Source organism: Monodelphis domestica, chromosome 4 (genome assembly GCF_027887165.1).
Source record: "Monodelphis domestica isolate mMonDom1 chromosome 4, mMonDom1.pri, whole genome shotgun sequence".
Taxonomy (NCBI): Eukaryota; Metazoa; Chordata; class Mammalia; order Didelphimorphia; family Didelphidae; genus Monodelphis; species Monodelphis domestica.
In genome coordinates this window covers 102369288-102376803 of record NC_077230.1, presented here as the reverse complement: position 1 = coordinate 102376803, position 7516 = coordinate 102369288, and positions in this window count along the sequence as shown.

The following is a 7516-nucleotide window of genomic DNA, read 5'->3' as shown; positions in this document are numbered from 1 at the left end:
TTTAGTCAATCTCCCGTGCCTCTGCCTTCCTAGCCTTCTCTCCCTTCCCAGACTTTTAGGCCTTCAAGCAATAATAAGGTCATTAAATTGAGATCTGGAAGGCAGAAAATACAGTGGACTTTTAGGAGATATGACTGTATAAAGGCTGAAAAACTGGAACTATAGCTCAGGAAGCAAGAAAAAAAATGATCTGGATAAAGCTGGAGACCTAAGCAGAGGAACTGACTAAGCAAGAAATGGATGTGGGAAAGAGGACTGGGGACTGGCCTATTAAGGGAAAGTTTCATGGAGGAGGTTGAAGTTTGATCTAGGCCTAGGAGAGAACTTTGAAGGTTCTTCAAAGGGTCTGGATCTCCATGGCCAGCATCAGTACCTGTAGAGCCTCGCCTCATCTGGGGAACAGCACACACCCATTCATTAGTTCTTATTTGTCCAGGCCAGGAAGGATATTGAAAACCAGAGCAGTAATCACTTTGTGTTGTAGACCTGCCTAATTTTTTGATTCCACATATTACTGTCAGTGTTGCAGGAGTAGCTTTCGGCCAAGAGACCGAATCCATTCTCAAGCCCCACAACTTCCCTGTACACTATATCACACACACATACGCATCCCTCAAAAAAATTAACCCAACAGAACCCTTTGACTCAGTTATTACTTCTGAGGGCTATGAAGTTGAATAGAAGAGACAGGCACAGATTATAAGAACCACTCTAGTTCTCCACATTTCTGGCTGTCTATGGTGTCAAACAAATAGAAATGGGGCCACTTAAATATCATAAAGGGATCCCTGGGCATTACCACATATTGGCTTAGAAAACAACATGTTAATATGAGCATGCTCTATTTTTATTTATTTTGTTAGATATTTTCTAATTAAATTTTAGAGCAGGTAAGTGACACGGTGGATAGAGTACCTGGTCTTGAGTCAAAAAGATTCACCTTCCTGAGTTCAAATCTAACCTCTGAGTTCAAATCTAACCTCTGATTCTTACTAGCTAAGAAATCTTGGGCAAGTCACTTAACCCAAATGAGCTGGAAGAGGAAAGGGCAAATCACTCCAATATCTTTGCCAAAAAAAAAAAAGGTCATGAAGACACAACTGAAAAATAACTAAACAATAATTACATTTGAATCTGGCTCTGGCACACAATGGAGCCAACCAGCAATGTGCTGGACACCTTTGAGCTATACTCTCCCACACAGAATGAATCAAGCACCGTTTAATGTTCTAAAGGTAGATTATTAAGTGATCTGATTTGGTCCTTCCATTTTTGGTGTTTTAATTCAATGGGTCCTACACTAGTTGCTGTGGCAACTGTAGTCTAACATCTTTTGTTTAGTAAGAAGTGACTGAGCTCTTTGTAGGTCTACTTTGGTCTGGGCAAAGCACTGAAATCAGAATCCAAGATCCTGTGTCTGGGACAAGGCTCTGATATTTAATAGCTGTATAAGTTAATATTAAGTTATTTAGTTTAGTTATTTAGTTTTCAAAATATATTTTTATTCATATTTGTTATATTATTTATATATTTTTATAGTTATATATTTATTTAGTTATTTAGTTTTCAAAATATATCTTTATATTTATGTTATTTATTTATATATTTTCATATTTTTATAGTTATATATTTATTTAATTATTTAGTTAACTGTGCAAGTTAATTTAATAGCTTGGGTAAGTCACTTCATCATTTCCTCATCTGTAGAATTAACTAGGTGACCTTCAGGAATCTTCTCATCTCTAAGTCCTTTGTCTCTACAATTGGGACTAAAGAGAATCGGGTCTTAGATGTGGGTTAGCTAAATCCCCAATCAGTAGCCGATAATTAAAAATATCTCATAGACAAGTCAGTTCCTAGAATGCATACTTTTTCATTAGTTATCCCCCATGCCTATAATGCTTTCTCTTCTCACCTCCACCTCCTGTTTTCCCTGTCTTCAATGAAGATCCAACTCATATCCCATCAGCAGCAAGAGGTCTTTCCCAGTCCCTTACCTCTCAGTGCCTTGCCTCTAAAAAATACCTTCCATTTTCTATGTCTTAAATGTAGTTACTTTTATCTCCATGCTATTTCCCCATTAGAATTGAGCTCCTTGAGGGCAGGAACAATGTTTCAGCCTTTCTTTGTATCCCTATTTCTTAGACAAGGACACAAAACAAAGCCAGTGCTTCATAAATGCTTTTTCATGGACTGACTCCTGAAGCATAATATTCATCCATCAGTTGTGAGAGTAGAGTAGGCAAAGCACCATCCATCTGTTTCCCAGGCTGAAATCTGTTCCCTCCTTTCTTCAAGTGTAACTTCAATCAATTTAACAAATGTTTTTGTTGCTATCATTGCCTTTAAATTTTTTTTAATGTATTTATTGTATTAAAATATCCAAGAAATTTCCTCCCTCCCTTCTTTCCGCCATTAGACAAGGTATCATTTGGCAAAAAGATATATGTATATGTAAAATGTAAGGGGGAAATGGGGTTCATTTTTAAAGGGTTAGACTTGATTTTTTAAGAGTGTGGTCACCAGGAATTTAATTAATTCCAAAGATAATTTATTTACATTTTCATCACAAAATGTAGAGTGAAGCAAGAAATCAGAGAGAGGATAAGGTAAGATATCTAGCCTCAACACTAAGTAATTTATCTCTGGCCCCCTTCGGGCAGGGAGAATTAGTTTCAACTGGCCTCAGCAAAGCCAAGGACAAAAATGTTTTTAAGCACCTGTATATGACAGACTCTCTGCTAAATACAAAGAGAAAGCTCCAGAAAGCTTATATTCTTCTAGGCCCTAGAGTCTAGGGGAACATAACGCATACATAGAAAAGTACGTTATAGGATAATTTGGTGAGGAAGAGAAGAGTAGCAACTGGGAGCTCAGGAAAAATACTTGGGATGGAAGCTTAGAAATCCAGAATTTCTGAAGGGCTGAGATGAGGAGAGAATGCATCCCAGATGGAAGGAAAGAAGCACTGGAGAGGCATAGACAAAGAGGATGTTGAAGTAGAAAATACTAGCCACTCGGGGTTGCCAAATAAACCTGAAAAGATGGGTAGAAACCAGGAATTGGATTATCTGAGCTTAGAGTCAATAGGGAGATGTCAAAGTTCTGGGGTGGGGGCAGAGGAGAGACAGGAACAGACCTGGGCCTTAGACTTTAAAACTTTGATCACATATTTAGACTCTATTGCTATGCCTTCCTGCCCACTGTGGACCTCTGGACACTTATCTCCCCACACTTCTGCCCATGCCTTTGCCTGATGACCCTTTTAATGCAAATCCTGGTCTTCAGACTGTGAACCCTAAAGCTACCCCCTCTGCCTTCCAATTGAGCAGATACTCAAATTTTAGTCACAGTTTGCCTTTAATATTCGTAGTATTAACAAGTCAGTTAGTCAACAAGCATTTATTAGGCTCTTACCATGTGCCAGAAACAGTGTGAAGTGCAGGAGATGACAAAACTCTGCCCTCATGAAGGAGAATGGGAGAAATTGCATGCAAAAAAATTGTGTATACAAGATATATTAGTGTAAATGGAAAGTAATCTCAGAGATTATCAGCAAAGAAATTTCCCAAGATATCTACAAAGGACACATGATAAAAAATGCTTTCCCCAGCCAAAGAAGGAACTGTTGAAGTCTGATTGTAGATCAAAGCATGCCATTTTCCACTTTATTTCCTTCATTAGTTTTTTATTCTATGTGTGATATATGTCTTCAATCATAATATAAGCAATATAGAAATGTGTATTACATGAAAGCACGGATATGACCTATATCAAACAAACTATCACTTTGGGGTGGTAAGTAAGGGAAGGAGAAAATCTGAATCCTAAAATGTCAGAAAATAATTGTCAAAATGTTTTCTAAATGTAACTGAGAAAAAAAAAAGAAATGATTTGAAGGGGAAAAGTAATCTCAGAGAGAAGACACTAGAGGTGAGGAATATGAGCAGAAGTTGTACAGTGAGCAGAGTCTTGAAGAAAGCCAGGGAAGTTATGCCCTCTATTTATAAACTCTAATTCCCTGGCCATGATCTTTGACCTCTATTTATCTTTAATCCAACCCATGGATTTGGCCTATCGAATTCTGTTCATTCTAGTCTACTATAATTGTGTTTAAAGGCATGAAGAATAAAAAGGAAGAAAGATATGTTCACAGTAGCAATGCTACTTCAAAAACAGAATAGTTCTTTCTCAATATGGAGGTGTTGGTCAGTGGACTTTGAATGGATAATTTAGTTTGCAGTGGTGTGATTGCCTAATCCTTTCTTTTCAAAATTCAAGACCATAGGATTTCAAGGTCCAGGGAAATCACTGATTATAGGATGATTGGTTTAGAGCTGGAAGGAACCTTAGAGGTCACTTAGTCCAATTCTTTCATTTTACAGATAGATGAAGAAACAGACTTCATAAATTTTATATAATTGTTTAAATTGCATATGCTTTGTTTCTTCAATTAGATTAGAAATTCCTTTTGAAAGTGGACTGTCTTATTCTTTTTTTTAAATCCACCACAAAGATTGGCAAAAAGATTATCATATTAAATTCAGGAATGAGTTGGGAGTCAGAGCACTGTTGGAATTCTAGAGAAATAGATAAACATTTGAATCAATTCAAAGTATTTACTAGGTATCTACCATGTGTCCAGTCCTAGATTAAGCATCCTGAGGATGATGAAGAATACAAAAGTCACATAAAATATATGGTCCTGGCTTTCAAAGAGCCTGCTTAATTGAAGAGAAAAAATATAGAAACAAAGGTAATAGGAGCACAGACTTAAAGCTAGAAGGAATTGTAATGGTCATCTAATTTATTTGACACCCCCCCCCCAATTTTATAGACAAAAACTTTGAGGCCCAAAGAGCTTATGACTGGCCCAAGGTCATGCAGGTTCAAAATGGCAAAACCAAGATTCAAATCTAGTCTTCTTTCTCCAAAAGGTCCACTGTTTCCATGGTATTATCCTTCTTCATGCTAACTGTTATGTTGGGAATTTGGTGAGGAAAGAACAAGAGGGAACATATAAATAATTCAGATTTATTGGTTAGGAAGGGGAGGAAGGAACAGGGGTTTTAGGAGAAAATTATACTAGTTATCTTAAAATATAACATCTATAAAATATCTAAAACTATCTTTCTAAGCTAAATAGCAATTTCCCCAATAGCCAAATCTCACACAAGGAGTCCAATCAAATGGACCAGGTTTTTAGTTGATTTGTATCCAAAAAGGTCCAGAGATCTTCTTTATTGATGCTGCTGGCAGCCAGATTCAAAAGCTTTCTTTCTTCTTTAGCTGGTCTCAGGAGAAAGCAGAAATCTGTTTTTCTCCAAGCCTTCAAACAAAGTCCTTCAGGAGAGAAGTCTGTCCTTTGGGCATAGAATCTTTCCCAGATCTCCAGCCTCAGGTTCCCACGTGACCCTTAGGCACATGTTCCTGTCAATCACTCACTCTGATGTTTGCACCTCTCAGTTTTTTGCAAACCATTCATTCTTCATCACATAATTGATTGGACACCAAGCAATAATTAAGGATCAGAATATATGTGTATATATATACATATATATATATATAATATAGTCTACAAGTGCTATGAGAATTTGGTTTGTATTCTTAGCATTTTCTTAAGAGGAGAAGATTTTTTTCTAAATCTCTACTCTAGAGACAATCCTAGTTTTCATACCCAAACCAGAATACTACTTAGAAGTCCTGTTGCTGCTCTACAAGCATATTGGGTCACAGGGTGAATGAGATCAACTCAAATATGCAAGGTAAATTCCATCATCCCTTACAACCTCTATTCTCTTCTTGGATCAGCTGTAAGTCTTTTCGATTTTCTATCTATAAAATCTCTCACCCACCCCTCATTTCCATTTATTGAGTCTTCTCCAGGACCTTCTCCCCTTTTCACCATCATTGTAGTCTCCTAATTAATTTGCCAGTTTCCAGTCTCTTACCTCCCCATTCCATGTTATTTCCCTACTCAAAAACCCTTAACAATTTTTATTATTTATAAGAATAAATAAATTCTTAACCTGGCATTTAGGACCCTCAGCAATCTGGTGACCACTTCCATTTCTGGCCTTATTTCCCATTATACTCCATCATGTAGCAGTCACCTAGACTACTCACTCATTATCAAGCCAGACATTACATCTTTTTTTTTTAATATCTATTTATCTAAATGTTTATTATACTAAAATACTCAGTTAATTCTCCCCCTCTCTCCTCTCCCCCTAATAGAGAAGACAGCATTTGACAAAAAGTTAGATGTATATATAAAACTCTACATCCCATCTTGCAGCTCATTGCATTCATACTAGCCTCCTCTCCTACCTGAAACACATTCTCTCTTCATTTTACATGGCAGAACCTAAATCTTCCTTCTAGACTCAGTTCAGATGTTATTTCCTCTCTGAAGGAAAAGTCATCCAGAAGAAAGAACCCTGACTTTAGTCAGAGGATTTGGGCTCAAACAATTTCTTTGCTAGACTGCTTAGCTACCTGATATTATATACATTTCTTAAACTTCCTATACCTTAATTCAGAGTTGTCAAACTCGATGTGGGAGATGGCACCTGGAACAGATTAAAAGTAATTGAGAAGTGTTTAACAAAATAAATAAAAACACAATTGGATATATTGTAGACTATTAAGAAAAATATTTAGACCAAAGTGTGGCAGGTAAAAATTAGTTTCTCTCTGCTAGAAGTATTATATTTTATGAGGTTTATTAAAGCTTAAGAATTTAAGAAAATACAAGTAAGAAAACATGTGCCTAGGCAGGCCGAGAGGCCCAATTCAATTTCACTTACATCATGAGAGACGTGTTTGCTTGGAAGTGGAAACAGGAAGAGAGCCGGTAGGCTTTACAACCAGTTTAAATAGAAATTTTTGATCTCGCCCAGGTGAGGATCTCAGTGAGATTACAAAGCATTCTGGGAAGTGGCCAAGGACTTCTGGGGTTTGGAGTCCGGGGTTCAAACCTCCATTTTTACAACATTAATGTTAATCTATGGTTTCCTAAGTCAATATATGTCTTTTAGGGATTCTTTTTAGTTTGCTCATCTGCAAAATGTAGCAAAGCACACTAAAGCTAGGGTTCCTTTTGGCTTTATTGTCATCTGTGAAGATAGAATTATCTCTCTTTGCTATTTTTAATATAATCAATCAGCAGCCTTTAGTTTAATCAATCAAAAACTGAAAACACTCATACTTAACACTTGACCAGTCACTTAAGTGGAAGAGTTTATAAATCAAAAACTCTCACCTCCGAAGGGGACTGCCCAGCCCTGGGTAGGGCTAAGCAGTTTGGAAGCTGTGATTGGTTCCTGTGAAGAGGGGATGAGACAAGAAGTGATGTGGAAAAAGGACTATAAAAAGGCCATGGCTTCCTGGATTGGGACATCTTCTCTGGCTTGGAGTCATTCCTGTCTCAGTGCTTGAAAAGATGTTTTCCTTGAATCCTGCAGGGGTGAGTGGAGTGATTCCTTTCCTGGTTGTTCAGTAAGGAGATCCTCTC